This window comes from Lissotriton helveticus, chromosome 11 (genome assembly GCF_964261635.1).
Source record: "Lissotriton helveticus chromosome 11, aLisHel1.1, whole genome shotgun sequence".
Taxonomy (NCBI): domain Eukaryota; kingdom Metazoa; phylum Chordata; class Amphibia; order Caudata; family Salamandridae; genus Lissotriton; species Lissotriton helveticus.
In genome coordinates this window covers 755,096,879-755,116,703 of record NC_136072.1, presented here as the reverse complement: position 1 = coordinate 755,116,703, position 19,825 = coordinate 755,096,879, and positions in this window count along the sequence as shown.

Sequence of the window (19,825 nt, the reverse complement as noted above, 5' to 3'; positions counted from 1 at the left end):
CAGCTAACATACCTGCTGTGAGTCTCTCAAACAGTTTCTGGAACCTAAAGTCTTTAACACGTCGTAGAGCCCAAATACGGGAACTCATTTCTTGCTAAACTCATGACTAAGGGCGAGATGTATGACCGTTTTTTGCAGTCGCAAACAGGAAATCTACCTGTTTGCAACCACAAAATATGTCTGCCCTATTTACAAACCCTATTTTGTGAGTCGGTAACCTATCACCGACTCGCAAAATAGGGTTTGCAACTTGTTGTTGGGAAGGGGCGTGCTAAGGGCATCTCTTCCTAATAGCAACTCGCACTTCAAAGTAAGATTGTTTTGCGGCCGCTATTTCAATTGCATTGACAACATCGGGTCTATGCACTACATAGAAAAGTATGAATAAATAAATAAGGTTCTTTTGTGAGTCTAGAACAGATTGCATCAGCGTAGATAACCCATTGGTGATAGATGAGTAACTAATCTTCAGTAGAATGAAGTATCTTCTCCAAGCTTTGTTTCTTTTCTCCATTGCCAGTGGAATTCTCGGATTTAAAAATACTCTTTGTTATAATTAATAAGGGATTGGTAGCTGTCACTGTAAATTTTAGGAGAATGCTCCATTAGAAATAATCAATAAAACCTTATGGACAGTAATGTGGCCAGACAAAATTTATGGTGAAAAATTATAGACTTCCACCGCCTCCTTTCCCCCCTTACTATCTATTACAAATGTTGCCTCAGCAACTCTCTCTTTAATGGCTGTGTATTTTTATGTTCAGGCTGTAGGCCAGAAGCACAAACTAATATTTATTAGATGTACATGGACAGGCCTTGTCTGATGCCTTTTTAAATATTTTGTGTTTTCTCATGTTTCCCCGTTTCATTTTACTTTGTGTCCCGTTGGGAGACACAAATTACAGTTTTGGTTTCTGTTCTTTTTTAATGAGTGGCCCCTGCATACTTTAGAAATCGTCAAAATACTTGGAGAAAGATGGGGATGGGTAATTCAGAAAAAAATTCCACTGTGGTTATTAGATTTAGGAAAATAGTGCTGCTGTTGTGTCACTTTTTGTGACACTGCAGTGGCATATAAAATGTACCAAATTGCGCCATATTTACAAAGTGACGCATCTAAGCAGATGCAGCACTTTGTAAACCCCTGCGTTACCTTATACCTGCGTCAGGTATAGTATAATGTATGCAGGGTAGGCATTCCCCAGCAAAAAAAGGCTTGTAGAAGTGGCGCAGTAAAATCGATGAGACTTCAATGTGACACTTATAGAATGCCAAAGCATCAATTCCTTACTCCTGCCTTGCCTCACAGTAGGTGTAAGACTGAGGTAGGCTCTTCCATGTGAAAGGACATATTGCTGAAGTAGAGCCTGTTTTCAGACACTCCTCCCCCGCAATTTGCCACTTTTGTACCTTCAGATACCTCAGGAATACTATCTCTTGTGCATATTTTATGTGTATACTAAAATAGGCCTGAGTTGGCTTACTAAAGTAGAACTATTTTAATTAACTTCAGAAATGCTTTAGTTCCCAGCCTATAAATAATTTTCCTTCAACTTTTCTGTCCTGTATATCCTCCTCTGTGCACTCTGGGACAGTGTAGCCCTAACAGTTACAGCATCACTTCCTCTTGGATATTTTAGGTGTGAAGAGTGTGTACAAATATGCATACAAACACTTGGGAAATTCTTGTGAATACTAACTAAATTGGCGCACAACATTTGCCCTGGACTTCCCTGTCCACGCTTCTGACACATCTCTTGAAATTCCCACCAGTGTTACGTAGGATAAAACGTATGAATGTGTAATAAGCACACCCTAACTCATCTGCTGACATTTCATTCATTTATGCCAATTGGTAATACCTTTAGAAAAATGGTATAACCTACACAAAAATGTAGAACATCCTCCTGTACAAAGACTATTTTAAGCGAGGAAAACATCCTTCAATATCAGGCACTACATTTTTGTGCACACATTGCATGTAAAATACCACTTTTGTGAGTACTATAAATTCAATGACTTTGTGGGCAATTACTGCTTTTACAATGTTCACCAACCTAAACTTTAAATGGAAATACCCCAGGTCCCAAAGCGTCCCCTTAAGTTACCTGGACTAACAAATAATTCTATTGAATCTTCTGCAGTCGAAAGTGAAATCTGATTGTGAGATAATCTGCAATTGCTTCCACTAATTACATTTTGTGTGCGTCTAAATTGAATAAAGACATGCAAAAGGTTTTGTGTGGATTGGGTCACAATTTTTAAGGCATTTAGCTTTTGCAAAGCCTGTAATGTTGCTAAATCACAGGATTTGCAACTGGCAAATGTTTTTTTAAATGCACTAAAAACTATTTAGAGATTCGGCAACAGGTTATTGAATCGCAAGTGGGTTTAGAAAAGCATACCATATTGGTTGGTGCTTTGGGTACTTTGCCACTGCCATCAGTTCCAAAGTGCAAGTGCTCCCTCTGTATATTGAGATGATGGATGGGTGTTTCCATGATTGGCTTGTTTGACTTGCAACTAAATCCCTAGTACAGTGCAATGTGTGTGTCCAGGGCCTGTATATCCAATGCTGTTAGTGGGCCTGCAGAAATGATTGTGCCACCCACACCCGCGGCTATTCACGGGGTTTGAAGGCCTGGCACTCCACTGTCTGCGTGCAGTTTCTACTGCTGTATCAACCTGGCAAATGCATCCACTTCCCAGGCCCTAATCTTACCTTTTCTTACATGTGAGTCAACCCTAAGGTGGGCCCAATGAACCCCTTTGGGCAGGATGCAGTGTCTGTGAAAGGTAGGACATGTTTTGATGTGTGTAACATGTCCTGATAGTAAACTACAGGGAGTTTCGTTTTTCACTACTGAAAGGCTATCTGTCCCATGGGATAGATTGGGAGATTTTTTATAACATCGTATAAATATAGCTTCCCATTGGGACAAGATAGGAAGATGAAGTTTAGTATGTCAGAACTCAGAATCTAAAGATGCATCTTTTAGTAAGGATGATTTTTACATTCTGTGTTTGAAAATACAACTTTTATAGATTAGGTATTTTCTTGCTTAGCCATCCTGTGGGCCTCTGCTGGGTTGTGTATTGACTGTCTAGTTTTGGAGTGACAAGGGCTGGGGATGTGGATTCAATTTAGACAGTCAATGGGGGGTTGAGATGTGTCCTGCCTTTCGTGGATGAGTCAGGGCTCGGCTGAATAGACCTAGGTTGCATTTAGAGTAGGGGGAGGTGATTTCCTTTCACCTGAATGCGCCTGGTATTCCTTGCGCAAGGCTGTCTCCACCTCCTGCTAGGAAGTTGCACCAGAGAGAGGACAGAACCGGTTTTGACTGAGCACAAAACCTCTCTGACACTGGAAAACAAAGAAAAATGCTGTATAAATATTGGGGCCCAGACACCAGAACATTAGATTATTTCTGGTTTTCAAGAGGAACTTTTGCCAAGGAGAAGAGATGGAGAAACTGAAGGAGAAGTACTGCCCCTTTTCTGTGTGCTATCTGGGGTTGGCCTGCAGTGGCTGTTTCTGCCAAGACAAGGACAAGGACTTTGCAGTGTGCTGTGTCCCCTGCTTGAGGAAGATCTCCATGGGCTTGAAGTAGAGCTGGCCTCCTGTTCTGAGGTCTCAGGAACACAAAGACTTCACCACCAGCTCCCCTGAACTTCCTTGCTGGGAGTTCTAACCTGCCAAGAGATGCTTGTTGCTGAGTTGGGCCTCTGGAGGTTGCTCCTGCTGTTGGGAGCTGGAAAAGAGATGCAGCTATGAGAAGCACAACATATCCGCACTAGGCCTTGGCGGTACATTCCGTTCCACTCGCAAAATTGGGGTAATTTCGCGTTCTGCGGAAAACGGGGAATTGACAAAAATTGCACGATTCGTGGAATTTTTTGCTTGTTTGCGCTTTCAAAATGCGTGTTTGCAAGATATTTCCCCCCGAGCACACAAACAGCGTTCGCAAACAGCCAAAAAGCATCGCAAACGGGCAGAACAAGCAATTCTGCGTGTTTGCGGAATTTCTGCATGCTCGCGGAGATTGCTTACCGGTTTGTGGAGCTTTGCGTAGCGCTACTACGCAAATTCCGCCCACCCCTAATCCGCACCTGTTTCCAATGCATTACTACAGTGAGGGAGGAATTTCCACGCATGTTCAACATGCCGCTGCAGAATCCTACGTAACACCTGCCCACCGCTGTATAAATCGCTGCATGCCACATCAAGTGCACCGATCTACGAAGTCCGAGATCACCGCACTGATTCCGATGCAGGATCTCCTGTGCAGCTTCAAAAAGCAAAGCATCTGGAGAGACCAACACAGCGCCGTTGCCGCTTCCGCCGCATTGAGAACTAACACATCTCCGATCCCCATGCATCACACAGGTGCGCCAAATCTACTAGGACACCGGGGCTTCAGTAAGAAAGCGATCAATTGTTCCCCACACAGTAAGGAACTGACGCATCACCTCCCTTGCGTGGCATTAAAGAACTGACGCAACACCTCCCCCTTGAGTAAGGAACCAACCCATCACTTTCCCTGTGTGTAAGAAACCGATGCATAACTTTCCCTGCAGCTTTTTTTGTTTATGATTAAGGCTCCCTGTTTTCTGTTTTTACTGATTTTTACAGATAAATACAGACAGAAACGATGTATTTTTTATTGTTTGTAGTTATTTGTAAATGTGGATAAAAACAGATATTAGGTTGCTTTTTGAATGATTCTTAATACTGTCTGCCATGACTGTCAGGTCAATAGCTGTTTGGATTGATGCATAAGGTTGTTAAAAAAGAAATTAATTTTAGTAAAGAGGCTTAAACAATAGTATATATGCACAACGTTGATACCGAAATGTACATATTTTCATTTAAGCGCATTGATTTATCTTCTGCAGTTTTTTCGTATCATTGAAGCTTGGCAACCATTCAAGCATGGTGCATGTATATTGGTTAAATAAATTTGGAAATATACTAATTTCATCTTGATTTTTTGCCAAAACCTAAAACAAAATATGGACAAATAGATACAATTAGCAAAAAGTAAAGATGGATAAATACAGACGGAAATGTAAAAAATATAAATACCATAACTCCGGGAACCCTATTTATGATTTTGACGCAGCTCAGGTACTTTGTGTTCAAAGTGTCAAATCTATAGTTTGTAATGGACAGAACAGTATTTAACTTCTAAGAAGTATATTTTTATTACTGTATTATGGATTTTTGTCATTTTGGTCTTGTTTGGTTTAGATAAAGAACACTCATTTTTCTAAACTGGTGTGGTGTCCATTTTTAGTGTTTTCACTGCATTACTGTATGTGTGTACACATGCTTTACACACTGCCTCTGAGATAAGCCTGTCTGCTTGCGCCAAGCTATCAAGTGGGTGACCAGGGGTTATTTTAGAAGTGTATCCCCCTTACCCTGACTAGGAAGAAGGGTCCCTACTTAGACAAGGGTGCAAACCATTGCCAACTACAGACCCCCATTTCTAACATTGGTGTCAGTGGTGAGGATCTGGACTTGAATTTGTGCCTTACATATAGTGATTTTTGTACACTACTAGTATAGTGCAGACCATTATGCAACAACATACTATTGTTGGAACTTTTTCTTTTTGGAATTTTTTGCCACATGAGAACTGCCAGTTTTCTCCATGACAAAAACAGCATCAATTGCATCTGTGGCTATTGCATTTGAAAAGGATAGGGTGGAAACTTACACTGTGCCACAACTGAAAGCAATTTGCAAAACATTTTAAATCTTGGTAAGAGACCTCACCAGAAAGGAGGCGTACCAAAAGACGCTGAGGGCCTGGTTGGAATCAAGGAATGCCAGTGAGCATACTGAGGAGCCTATGATGGAGGCAGAACATTTGGATGGGCAGCCCTATGGGCTATTAGGTCTGCCTGGAGGGAATGTACCTTCCAGGTGGGGCAGCAGTATGTCTTCTAAGGGGCTGTCTCTAGAGGAGATGGAGGACAGAGAGAGAAGCAGAGTGCATTGGAAGGAGCTTGCTAAGCTCCGCCTGGGGAAGGAGGATAAGGAGTTGGAGTTAGAGAGGCAGAAACGGGTCCGGGAAGAAAAGAGGATGCTCTAAGAGCATGAGCGAGGTTTAAAGGAGCTGGACATAAAAGCCAGAAGTGTGGAGTCCAGTTGTATTGTATTGTATCAAGCACTTCTAAAGCGCACTGTCGCCTAAAGGGTATCCTGGCACTGTTGAACGTGTGCTTAAGTTAGCCATGGATGGATAAACGGCCATGAGCAGATTGATCGAAGCGGGCTGATTATGAGAAAGGCCATTCCCTGGGAAAGAGCCAGGTTTTGACTATTTTCCTAAATGGCATCAGATCTCCTGACTGTCTGATATTGGTGGGGAGCTTACTCCTAAACTTTGTTGCCGCTATGCTGAAAACTTTCCCGCCAGGTGTTATATTTCTGAATTTAGGAACCTTGACCAAATAGGCCGAAGATGAGCGTAAACTCCGGGTGGGAACATACCATGCAAATTTGTACTGCATGGGTTTAGGTCCAACACCGTGCAGACCTAACAATGGTGCTAGCTTGTTGTCAGTGCCTGGAGAAGGGAGGGTATACATCCCTAAGGAAATGATCAAGGATAATGTGGAGTGATGACATTAGTTAGTGGTTCAGGGGGTATGAGGCAGCAATGCGTTCCCACAGAATCCCTGAGAGAGACTGGGGAGCAGGGTTGTGGAGCCGCTTCATTGCAGAGGGGAGGGATACCATGCTAGCCATACCAGAGGAGGATAAGAAGGTTGATGCTCCCATGAAAGAAGCCTTAATCAGGAGATATGGCTGGACCCCAGAACAATACAGGCGACGGTTAGGGCCTGTAAGAAGCTTGTATCACACATTTGGGTTGAGTATGTTGCCTAGTTTTGCAGAGCACTGGATGGCTGGGTGAAAGGTAACCAGGTTACTGATTTGCAGGGGCTCTATGATTTGGTTGCATGGGAGCACTGGTTTCCTAATAGTTTTTCCAGAGCTATGCCGGCACTTGATTGACAGTAAGCTGACTGACCCCAGGAAGCTTGCGGTTAAGGCAGACCATTGGCTCAGCACCAGGGTATACAGGGGACATGTGGGATACTCAGCCAAGGGTAGGCAGTGTCCCCAGCAGAAGATTAGGAGGATAAGGGTAAACAAAAGTAGTAAAAAAAAAGGGTCCCAAAGTAATCCCTAAGGGAACCAAGGGAAAGATTCCCAGCCCCCCTGTGGTAAGAAACCATGGGTCTCTTCAGGGAAGGGTCGCCACAAGTGTTATGCTTGTGATCAGGTGGATCACTTCATTGGGGATCCCAAGTGTAACAAAACCACCACTACACCCACTAGTGCGCGGCCCCATCGGTTGACTAATGAAGCCTTGGGGGAGGAGTTGGGTTCCAAGGAAGGGTGGGAGCCAGCAGAGGCGACTCTTGTCTCACTAGGGCGCAGTGAGAGGGTCCCAATGGTCCTTCTGCCTGCAAACACTAAGAAATATGGGCAGTGGGTGACCATTAATAGCCAAAGGGTCAGGCTCTGAGAGACACTGGAGCCAGTGTGACAGTTGTCCGTTGTCGGCTGTGGTCTGAAGAGCAGGTGGTCTCCAACATACTTTACCCAGTAATTTCAGATGACAACACAGAGTGCCTCTGCAAAGTGGCATAAGTTCCCTTTGAGCGGGAGGGGGTCTCAGGTACCTTGAGAGTAGTGGTGAGACCAGCCATGCGTGTCAACTGCTTGATAATAACATGAAGAGTTCCCCTTGGGAGAAGGTGGAGTACAGGTCGCCAGCGCCAGGATACCCTTCGGGTGACAGTTGCGTTCCATAAGTATGCCTACATACATACATACATACAGGTCTCATTTGGAAGTGTTGGGTCTGCCTGTGGGGGCATGTGTGATCACTCGGTCGATGACAGCAGGTAAGGGCAATCAAGAGGACCTGGAGCCTGAAAGAGTGGCCTAGGTGCCTGCCAGAAAGAGAGGAGGCAGAGGGCGTGGAAAACTGGCCCACAATGTTCCCATGGTCCTGTAGGAGGCAAAGCTTAAGAGAGATGCCCTGAAGCCTACAGGGGAACAAGTGGCCGAATTGGGGGACCTGCCTGTACTGAGCCATTGGCAGCAGGAAAGGGGCCCCTCCAGGGAGGTATTCAGCAAGGAGCAGGAGAAATGCCCTCCTGTTGTTGGTTTGTGGCAGCAGGCTGCAATCCAGGCAGGAGGTGATCCGTACGGATCACATTGGATTTACTGGGAGAATGATCTACTGTATAGTGAGCCTAATGTTGCTGAGACTGTCTCAGCCCACTTGCTGGTGGTACCCCAGTGCTTTAGAGCCTTTCTACTGGGTCTGGCTCATATTGTGCCTTTGCAGGTCATTTAGGGCAGGACAAGACAAGAAAAGCTCGACACTCACTTTTATTGGCTCCAAATATGCAAAAACTATGACACGCATTGTAGGTCTTGCCAGACTTGCCAGGCTAGTGGTAAGAGTGGGAGGAAGTGCAAGGCTCCCCTTTAACCTTTCCCTGTAGTAGGCACCCCCTTTGAGATGGTGGATATCGACATAGTGGGTCTTCTGTATCCAAAGACAGCCATTGGCAAGAGGTTCATCATGGTCTTGGTGGACCATTCTACCCAGTACCCTGAGGCTATCCCTTTCAGGACCAGGATAGCCCCCCTGGTGGGCCTGGAGTAGATGGGGATCTTTTCCCACGTGGGGTTCCCCAGAGAAGTGGTATCCAAGCGGGGTACCAACTACATATCCAAGCATATGAAGTCCTTGTGGCAGGAGTGTGGTGTTATCTATAAGTTCACCACTCCTAAAAACCCCCAATATAATGGGTTGGTTGAGAGATTCAACCGTACCCTGAAGGGCATGCTTATGGGTCTTGGAGAACCCATGAGGCGTAAGTGGGACAACTTCTTACCATACCTGCTGTTTGCTTACAGAGAGATACCACAGAAGTCCTTAGGGTTCAGTCCCTTTTAATGTTATGTTATGTTATGTTATCTTGATTTTGTATAGCGCACGGCTACTCAAAAGAGTGTCCCGGCGCTTTGGTTGCACACCTATCTCACAACATAACAAGAAAGAGAACAGAAAAAGATCCAGGAAACCACAAGGGGGACAACTAAGAAGTAAAAAGCCACATCTTGAGACCCTTCCTAAACGCCAGTAAATTTGGTGTACTGCGCAGTGTTACTGGTAGCATGTTCCACAACTGCGGGGCCAGCAGTCTAAAAGAGCAACCTCCAATGCGTGCCCTTTTTATACGAGGGACCGTGGCAAGAAACAGGGATCCGGACCTCAGAGACCTGGCCGGATGATAAAAGGCAAGCCTTTTTTGTAAGTATTTTGCTCCTGAGGCATAAAGAGCTTTATGCGCCAAAGTTAAGGCCTTGAAAATAATCCGCTTCCGGACGGGAAGCCAGTGTAGTGACTGCAGGAGTCCAGAGACTCTAGCACGGCGAGATAGTCCAAAGATAGCCCGTGCTTGCGAGTTCTGGACCACCTGCAGCCGTTGTAACAGATAATCTGGCAGGCCGAGATAAAGGATATTAGAATAATCAATTCTTGAACCAATTATCGCCTGCACTGTTATCTTCCTGTGCTCCTCCGATAGTAAGGGGAGGAACTTCCGCAACATCCGAAGCAGGCCAAAACAGGTGCCAGTGAGACCAATTACCTGGGAGCGCAGTGAAAGGCCATTATCAATCTTGATCCCCAGGTTTTTGGCCACCTGGGAAGAATCCGCAGGAGGAAACATGTTCTCTGGCCAACACTCCTTCCAATCTGGATCAGAACTGCACCCGAAGAAGAGGACCTCCGATTTATCCGAGTTGCACTTGAGGCTGTTATGTTGGAACCAATGAAAAACAGCCCCAAGGCAACCCCGGATGCTCTCTCCGTCGAAATCCGCACCTTTCTCGCAGGTAAAGAGGAGCTGGGTGTCATCGGTGTAGGAAACGATCTGGGCCCCGAAAGACTCCGCCAGAGCCGCCAAAGGGGTCATAAAGATGTTAAAAAGAGTCGGGCTCAACACTGAGCCCTGTGGGACTCCGACACCCAATGGCGACATCTCGGCGGAGCAAGCGGGGGCCCAGACCGTTTGTCGACGGCCCGCCAAGAAAGAACTAAACCAACTGAACACCGTCCCCCTAAGACCGATCTCCAAAAGTCTAGCGAGGAGCCCCTCGTGGGGAACGGTGTCAAAGGCCGCCGACAGGTCTAACATCACCAACATCGCCTTGCCACCTGAATCCAGCACCTCCTTAATCGCCTCAGAGACTTCCAGAAGTGCTGTTTCTGTACTCAGATTGGCGCGGAAACCAGATTGAGTGCGGTGCAGTAGATCATGTGACTCCAGATAGTCGGCAAGCACCTTATGCACATGTTTTTCAAGAATTTTAGCGAAAGCAGGTAGCAGCGAAATAGGCCTATAATTGGCCAACACCTCCGCGTTCAGCCCGGGCTTTTTAAGCAGAGGAATAATCATCGCCTGCTTCCATAACTGAGGAACCACACCCTGCCTAAGAGAACAATTCAGCAGGGGGTTCACCCAGGGGTTGATGACTTCGGCCATTTTCGCCAAAAATTTGGCGGGGCAAGCATCCCGGGGGGAGCCAGATTTAAGACAAGCCATCAGATCCAATGAAGAAGCAGCGGAAAGAGGGGGAAAAACTGCCAAAACCGGGTCCACATTAGCCATTGAGACCGAAACATCCTCCACTTGGCAGGACAACTCTGGCCCCTGCAAGGGAAAAGAGTCCTGGATCAGCTTAATCTTAGAAGTAAAAAAATTGGCAATATCACTGACCCATGACTCTGCAGGAGGGGCCTGATTCGACAATATACGCGAGGCCGTAAATTCCCGCACAATGGCAAATAGCTCCTTACAGGAGTTTGAGGCAGTCTCAATTTTCCTCGCGAAATAACCTCTCTTCTCAGAGAGGATGTCGCGATGATAGGCTTTTACTGAGGACCTGTAGGCAAGTTTGGCCACCGGGTCATATTTCGCACGCCACGCTCTTTCAGCCACCTTACATTGGCGTCGTGAAGCCATCAAAGCTTCCGTAAACCAAGGGGCAGACGCCCATTTTTCTATATTACGGGGGGGCCTCACCGGAGCAAGATCATCAAGCCTCTCCGAGAGCCATAATTGCAGCCGCTCTACATCCCTATCTAAATCCCCTGTCAGAATACAGGGATGAGCCACACATGCCTGCGTCAGCAGTTCAGGAGTAACCCGATGTAGTGTCCTAGATCCTTGGGCAGACTGCCGGAGGGCACAAGAAGATTTTCTGTCCTCCGAAATATAGTATTTGACCAACCTGTGATCCGACCACAGCACCTGAATGGGTGCAAGAATCTCTATGGGAGAGGTTGAGAAGATCAAATCCAGGATATGGCCCTTCTCATGAGTCGGTCCACAATGATAGGGTGACAAGCCAAGGGGGGCTATAACGTCCAACATTTTAATCGTGTCGGCGTCCGTTTCATCATCCATGTGGATATTAAAGTCGCCAGCAACTATACAATGGCCCGACTTGAGAACCAAAGACGAGGTTATCGACTGGAGCTCTTCAAAGAAAGTGCCCGTGGGCCCTGGAGGTCTATACACAAGGAGACCTTTAACAGAATGGTGCGGCGATAACACAATGGAAAACGCAAGGGATTCACAGCCCTTAATCGCATCAGAGGGGATGGTGGTGCAGGTGGCCCTTTTATTTACTATCAGTGCCACTCCACCTCCTCGTCCCTTCAGTCTATCCTGCCTGAAGATATTGTAATCAGGGGGGATAGCTGTGGCAATATCGGGGTTGGAAGACTCACCAAGCCACGTCTCGGTAAGCATCAGACACAAAGGTTTTTCTGTTGCCAACAGATCATAAATGTCCAATGCATGACGACTGAGAGATCTAGTATTTAGCAATAAGCAGAGATGCTTAGTGATAACTGCCTCCCTGTGTGGCACACGGGCCAGATATTTCTGAGGCCGCCAGCCGCACTCAGGGCATCGACTCTTACCCTTGTGACGGGCTGGGAATACCGTACGACAGGAATCTCGCGTCCATTGCAAGGAGCACAGCTCCTGCGCCGAATATTGCAGCATGGAGGTAAAAAATTAAAAGTAAGTGCCACCAGATCCCGGTCCCGCCCGTCACCCCGGAAGCCTCCGGGACGCTGACGGGCGCAGACGGGCAGGACTCTGGCACGACTCAGGCGCAGGGAAAGGCACGACCGCTGCGCGATACCGCTGCGCGTCCAAGGGAGCTTTAAATAGGCGTCCCTCTGGCTGTCCAGAGTGCTAGAGCGCTCGCAACTGGTGTCCCCTGCGCCTCAGCACCACTCCAATATGGCGCCCAAAGTTCCCCGCCACCACCCGGGAACCGGATCCGCCAAAATAGCGGTGCAGGTACCGATTAATGTGCAGGTAAGGGGCCTGAAGTATTATTATTTAAAAATGAGGGCTAACAAAAGAAAATATCCAAAGAGGTAGGTTTAAAATAGTAGCGCGATGGTCACAGCGCCCAGCGCGATGCGGTGTGCAAAGTTGAATCAGAAGACCCACCGGATTGGTCGCCTTAAATAGGCGTCCCTCTGGCTGTCCAGAGCGCTAGAGCGCTCGCAACTGGTGTCCCCTGCGCCTCAGCACCACTCCAATATGGCGCCCAAAGTTCCCCGCCACCACCCGGGAACCGGATCCGCCAAAATAGCGGTGCAGGTACCGATTAATGTGCAGGCAAGGGGCCTGAAGTATTATTATTTAAAAACGAGGGCTATCAAAAGAAAATATCCAAAGAGGTAGGTTTAAAATAGTAGCGCGATGGTCACAGCGCCCAGCGCGATGCGGTGTGCAAAGTTGAATCAGAAGACCCACCGGATTGGTCGCCTTAAATAGGCGTCCCTCTGGCTGTCCAGAGCGCTAGAGCGCTCGCAACTGGTGTCCCCTGCGCCTCAGCACCACTCCAATATGGCGCCCAAAGTTCCCCGCCACCACCCGGGAACCGGATCCGCCAAAATAGCGGTGCAGGTACCGATTAATGTGCAGGTAAGGGGCCTGAAGTATTATTATTTAAAAACGAGGGCTAACAAAAGAAAATATCCAAAGAGGTAGGTTTCAAATAGTAGCGCGATGGTCACAGCACCCAGCGCGATGCGGTGTGCAAAGTTGAATCAGAAGACCCACCGGATTGGTCGCCTTAAATAGGCGTCCCTCTGGCTGTCCAGAGCACTAGAGCGCTCGCAACTGGTGTCCCCTGCGCCTCAGCACCACTCCAATATGGCGCCCAAAGTTCCCCGCCACCACCCGGGAACCGGATCCGCCAAAATAGCGGTGCAGGTACCGATTAATGTGCAGGTAAGGGGCCTGAAGTATTATTATTTAAAAACGAGGGCTAACAAAAGAAAATATCCAAAGAGGTAGGTTTAAAATAGTAGCGCGATGGTCACAGCGCCCAGCGCGATGCGGTGTGCAAAGTTGAATCAGAAGACCCACCGGATTGGTCGCCTTAAATAGGCGTCCCTCTGGCTGTCCAGAGCGCTAGAGCGCTCGCAACTGGTGTCCCCTGCGCCTCAGCACCACTCCAATATGGCGCCCAAAGTTCCCCGCCACCACCCGGGAACTGGATCCGCCAAAATAACGGTGCAGGTACCGATTAATGTGCAGGTAAGGGGCCTGAAGTATTATTATTTAAAAACGAGGGCTAACAAAAGAAAATATCCAAAGAGGTAGGTTTAAAATAGTAGCGCGATGGTCACAGCGCCCAGCGCGATGCGGTGAGCAAAGTTGAATCGTGAATGGGCATCCAGTAAGAGGACCTCTGAATCTGGTCAAAGAAGGCTGGGAAAAAGCTCCCAGTAATCCTTCCCAGGATGTATATAGCTAAATGCTGGCCTTCAGGAACCAGAATAAGCGCTTTAGACAACTCGCTCAGACGCGAATCTGGAAGCTAGCCGGCAAAGATAAAATGGTGGTATGATCAGAATGCCACTATAATCGAGTTTCAGCCTGGCCTAAAAGTGTGGGTCATGGCCCTCTGCGGGTCCCAAACATGGACCGCCTCAAGCCTCACTTGGAGAGGTCTGAAGTGGGAATACTCTGAGCGACAGATGCTGGAATGGAGAAGGAGACTGAGCCTCTTCCTGACCTCCTATTTGCTAAGGAACATGATCGGTCAGTGGATGGTGTAACACTCTTCCCCACAACAGTCCTCCTGTGAAACCCAACATTTACAGGGTGACTGACAGGGTGAAATCTTGCATCATTGAGGAAGTCTCCAAGATGATGGTGCTAGGTGTGATTAAGCCCTCAATCAGCCCGTGGGCTAGACCAGTCGTCTTGGTCCCAAAAGCTGCTGCACCCGGTGTCACCACAGAACTCCAGTTCTGTGTGGACTACCGAGTGCTCAATTCAGTCATGAGGACTGATGCACATCCCATCCCCGTTGTTGATGAACTCATCGATCGGTTGGGAGCTGCCAAGTACCTTAATACGGTTGACTTAACGTCTGGATACTGGCAGATTGCCTTTACTGATGGGGCCAAGAAGAGGTCTGCATTTTCAAAATCAGAGGGCGCCTACGAGTTCTAGGTGATGCCCCTTGGGTTGAAGAATGCCCATGCCACCTTTGAGAGGTTAGTCAACCGGGTATTAGCCAGACTGGAGGATTTTAGTGCCGCCTACCAAGATGACATTGCAGTGTTCAGTGCCACTTGGAGGAACATCTGCCTCATCTCTGGGAAGTGTTTAAAGCCCAGCAGAGGGCAGGCATCACGATCAAGGCCAACAAGTGCCATATCGGGCAGGGATCAGTGGTGTACTTAGGACTCCAGGTAGGAAGCAGCCATGTGGCACTCCTACACCCTAAGATTGACACCATTCTGGCTTGGGAACCCCCCAAGACCCAGATAGAGGTGAGAGCCTTTTTGGGCCTCACCAGACATTGCAGAAGATTTGTCAAGGGATATGGCATCCAGAAAGGTGAACTGGCCTTTGATGCCCTGAAATCTGCCATGTGCATGGCGTCCGTGCTCAAGGCACCTAACTTTTCAAAAGGATTTGAGGTGCAGACAGATGCTTCAGAGCACGGTGTGGGGGCTGTTCTCTCACAACTAAATGATGATGACCTAGACCAACCCATAGCCTTCATTAGGAGGAGGTTACTTTCACGAGAACAGAGGTGGAGTGTTATTGAGCATCAGGCTTTTTCTGTGGTCTGTGCACCGAAGAAGCTGAGGGCCTACTTGTTTGGGACTCACTTCTGAGTTCAGATTGACCACAGGCACCTCAGATGGTTGCTGCAGATGAGGAGGGAGAACCCAAATCTGTTGAGGTGGTCCATTTCCCTACATGGGATGGACTTTACGGTGGAACAACACCCTGGTACAGAACACGCCAATGCTGATGGTCTGTCCAGATTTTTCTGCCATAGTGCAGAGAACTCCAAGGAGGGTGGGTAGTTCTCCCAAACTTTTTAGCTGAAGGGCACACGTGTTAGACCTGGCATCCTTGGAGTGTTTTTCCACTGCATTTTTGCCTCTGCCTCCTGTATTTTTGCTGTATGCTGAATTTCGTTTTTGCTGGTCTGGATGCTTTGGGCACTTTGCCACAGCTGATCAGTGCCAAAGTGCAAGTGCTCTCTCTGCAAATTGTGATTATGTTTTTTTTTAAAACACACAGTACAGTGCACAGTGTGTGCCCAGGGCCTGTAAGTCAAATGCTGCTAGTGGACCACCCACACATGCAGCTATTCAAGGGGTTCGCAGGCCTGCCACTCCAGTGTCTGCATGCAGTTTCTACTGCCATGTCGACCTGGCAAGTGCACTCAATTGCCAGGCCCTAACCTGCCCTTTTCTTACATTTGAGTCACCCCTAAGGTTGGCCCATGGTACCCCTGTGGGCAGGGTGCAGTGTCTGTGAAAGGTAGGACATGTTTTGATGTGTGTAACATATCCTGATAGTGAACTACAGGGAATTGTGTTTTTCAGTATTGAAAGGCTATCTGCCCAAAGGATAGAATGGGAGTTTATTTATAACATCTTATCAATATAACTTTCCATTGGGACAAGATGGGAAGGTGAAGTTTAGTATACCTGAACTCAGAATCTAATGATTACAATTTCACTAGGGATGATTTTACCATTCTGTGTTTGAAAGTAGATATTTTCTTGCTTAGCCATCTTGTGTGCCTCTGCTGGTTTGTGTATTGACTCTGGTTTTGCAGTGACCAGGGCTGGGGATGTGCATTCATTGTATAGAGCAGCCGGGGGGCTTGAGGTATGTCCTGCCTTTCCTGGATGAGTCAGGGCTGGGCTGAATATACCTGGGCTGCATTTAGAGTAGTAGTAGGTGATATCCTTTCACCTGAATGGGCCTAGTCTGCCTTTCACAATGCTGTCTCCACCTCCTGCCAAGGAAACTGCACCAGAGAGGACATAACTGGTTTTGACTGAGCACAGAGCCTCTCTGACACTAAAGAACAAAGAGAAATGCTGTATAAATATTGGGGCCCAGACCCCGGAACGTTGATCATTTCTGAAATTCAAGCGGAATCTTTGCCAAGGAGAAGAGCTGGGGAAACTGAAGGAGAAGTACTGTCCCTTTGCTGTGTGCTGTATGGGGCTGGCCTGCAGTGGCTCTTTTTGCTAAGGAAAGATCAAGGACTTTGCTGTGTGCTGTGTCCCCTGCTTGAGGAAGATCTCTAATGCCTTGAAGTAGAGCTTGACTCCTGTTCCGAAGTCTCAGGAACAGAAAGACTTCACCACCAGCTCCCCTTAACTTCCATGCTGGGAGTTCTGACCTACCAAATGGTGCCTGTTGCTGACACATCAGACACATCCTTGATCCCCACGCATTTCACCAGGGCGCCAAATCTACAAGGACACCAGGGCTGCAGTAAGAAACCGATGCATCACCTCACCGGACAGTAAGAAGCAGACGCATCACCTCCCCTTCAGTACGGAACCGGCGGATCACCTCCCCTGCGTGGTATTAAGGAACTGACGCATCACCCCCCCCCTGGAGTAAGGAACCAAAGCATCACCTTCCCTGAGCGCAAGGAACCAACATCTCTAATGACCAGCATGTCATGTTTCCCACATTCTGAATGCTAACGTTCTTTATTCCAGAGAGCTGATGTAGCTTGAGTAGATGTAGAACAGCAGCGGGTCAGATGCTGCTGGCGCTGTGTGGATAGGAAGTCTTATCCTGTAGATGTTTAACTTCAATAAAGAAAATCTATCAACCTTTCCGGCGTGTTCTGACCTACTTCGTTACACTGGCGACGACCTGGCCAAAATCAAAGTACCCAGAGACATCTACTTTCTACAAAAGGAATGTCCTAACACAGCTGTTTACACCACAACCAACACTACCCTCCTTTGTGGATAACTCTGAAGAATAAGATACTGTTTGCGTTATCTTCGCGGTATCAGCATCACCTTCCCTGCAGCTGGTTTTTGTTTATGATTTGGACGCGTCCAAGGTACTTCGTTTCGAAAGTGTCATATCTACCTTCTAAGATGCAAAGTTTGATCACTGTATTGTGGATTTTTGTCATTTTAGTCATGTTTGGATAGAGATTACTTATTTTTTTTAACTGGTGTGGTGTTCATTTGTAGTTTATTTTTATTTATTTATAAAGTTTTATATAGCGCAAACAAGATCCCGAAGGATATCAGAGCGCTTTACAAAAGGGTGGAAGGAAGGTCAAAAACCCAATATCAACATCAAGTAAGAATACAAAACATGAATAATCGCCTGATTCACATACAAATGACACAAAGGAGAGCAATACAATACTCAGGAATATAGCGGGCTACGAAGGGGGCACACAATGCAGTAAAGAAGAGCAGAGTCACTTGATGGACCAGTGATTGAATGGATCAATGATTTCAAGCCAATGAAACTAGCCCAGATTAAGGTAGGAATGTGTCTATTAGTCATCTTTTGGCTTCCAGTTTGAAAGCAGTCGTTGAGGAGATTATGCGTACTTCCGGTGGAAGAGAGTTCCATATCTTTGGGGCCACCACAAGAGAAGGCTCGGTGACAAGTTCTCTTTTTGCTAAGGATGAGAGGTTTCAGGAGGAAAGTGGTAGCACTTCTTGAGTCTCTTCCACCACAGGATAATTCAAGCTTTTGCTCTAGATACCTGGGAGTTTTGAAATGCAAGGCTTTGTGCGTCAGAACGGCAATCTTTAACTGAATTCGAGCTTCGTAGGGTAACCATTTGAGAGATTTTAGGACTGGGGATATGTGCTCATTTCTTTTGGTACCTGTGACCAGTCTGGCCTCAGCATTCAGTGATGCCTTTAGTGGAGCCAGAGTGTGTTTGGGAAGGCCCCAGAGAGTAGCGCTGCTGTAGTCTAGCCTCGGCAAAACCAGTGCTTGGACCACCTGCTTGAAATCCTTTTGTTATATAGGAAAAACAGTCGTTCCTGTGGAATGATATACTATGAGGTTATGATACATAAGCACAATCGTAATATACAGGGTTAGATAATGGCAGAGCGTGAAGGAACCACTAACACACCTATTCCAGTGTAGTATAATTTATGGATTAAACAATAAAGTTAGGAGTATACATTATACATGAAAACAACATTTGTGCATAGTGTCCCAAGTGACAAAGGGAACCTAAACCTAAGTGACAATGTGAATATTATATACAAGGTTTCCACAGTTTATACAAGTCGACCATTATCAAAATAATTCCACGTGAACAGCAAATATATACAATGATATGTGCTGGGAAAATGGTTTGCTTCTTCTGTTTGTCTATGGCATTTTGACCCTCAAAACAAAACAATGTGGGGTCTCTTCAGGACTATTGTTGAAGGGACATCTAAATGGGAATGAAATCAAAAGAGCATAAGTCCCATACAACGGCACAAATGCAAAAGAAGGAAAATAAAGGTCCTAGTAAAAGGTACCTGAATTTATGGTTGCGCATCCTTGTGAAAATGATGTGCCACCTGTGAAGAATAGAGGAAAAGGGTTTACTCACATGAGGACCTGTCCGGGTACTATGATTGTGAGAAAAGAAGCAAAGAAGAATGTTGCAATTACTGATAATTGGACAATGCGCTGTGTATAATCAAATACAGGTTTCACGAGGTTCTTTCCTCAATGTGAGGACAGGCTGTCAATCCTACGGGGTATGTAGGTAGGCCAAAGGGGCTCAATTAATTTTACGCCACAGCCGTAATGTTGTAGAATCCCTTTGTGGATTAACCGTGACAACGCACTGGGAGTTTCCCTGGAAATTCAAATAATAATTATATAGGGGTCAGTATGCTAAAATAAGGGCTGAGCCCAAGGGCTAAGCGGCCTGGATGTGCCATTTATTACCTGGGTAGAAGATTAGAAAAGCAGACAGCGTTCCGCGTGTAGATTCAGAAAGAGCTGCATCAGTCAGCTTGATCGGGTACAATGACAGAGATCCTCATCCAGAGAGGATTGTTATATACAAGGTTTCCCGCTCTTTTTGCCAAGGGAAACCGGCAAACTTAGCTAGGGAAAACCGCTGCACCGAGCAATCCGGTACTCCGGTTCCGTGATCGGTAAAGAGTAAAAAAATGCCTCAGTGGGAGGTAAAGAACTAGAAGGTGTGGCACAATGGTGGTGTTGCTGCGCTAATGAAAGTGGTGCATTCTCAGTTAATAGGTGGAAATTAAGGCACAATATCGGTGATGGGTACTAATAAGGGAAGAACAGGTAAAATTACATAAATACTTCACATATTTAAAAAAATCAGAACTTCGCCGGTATTTGTAATATGGAATCACGCATGCTGAGCACTTCATGGGGTGTGAAC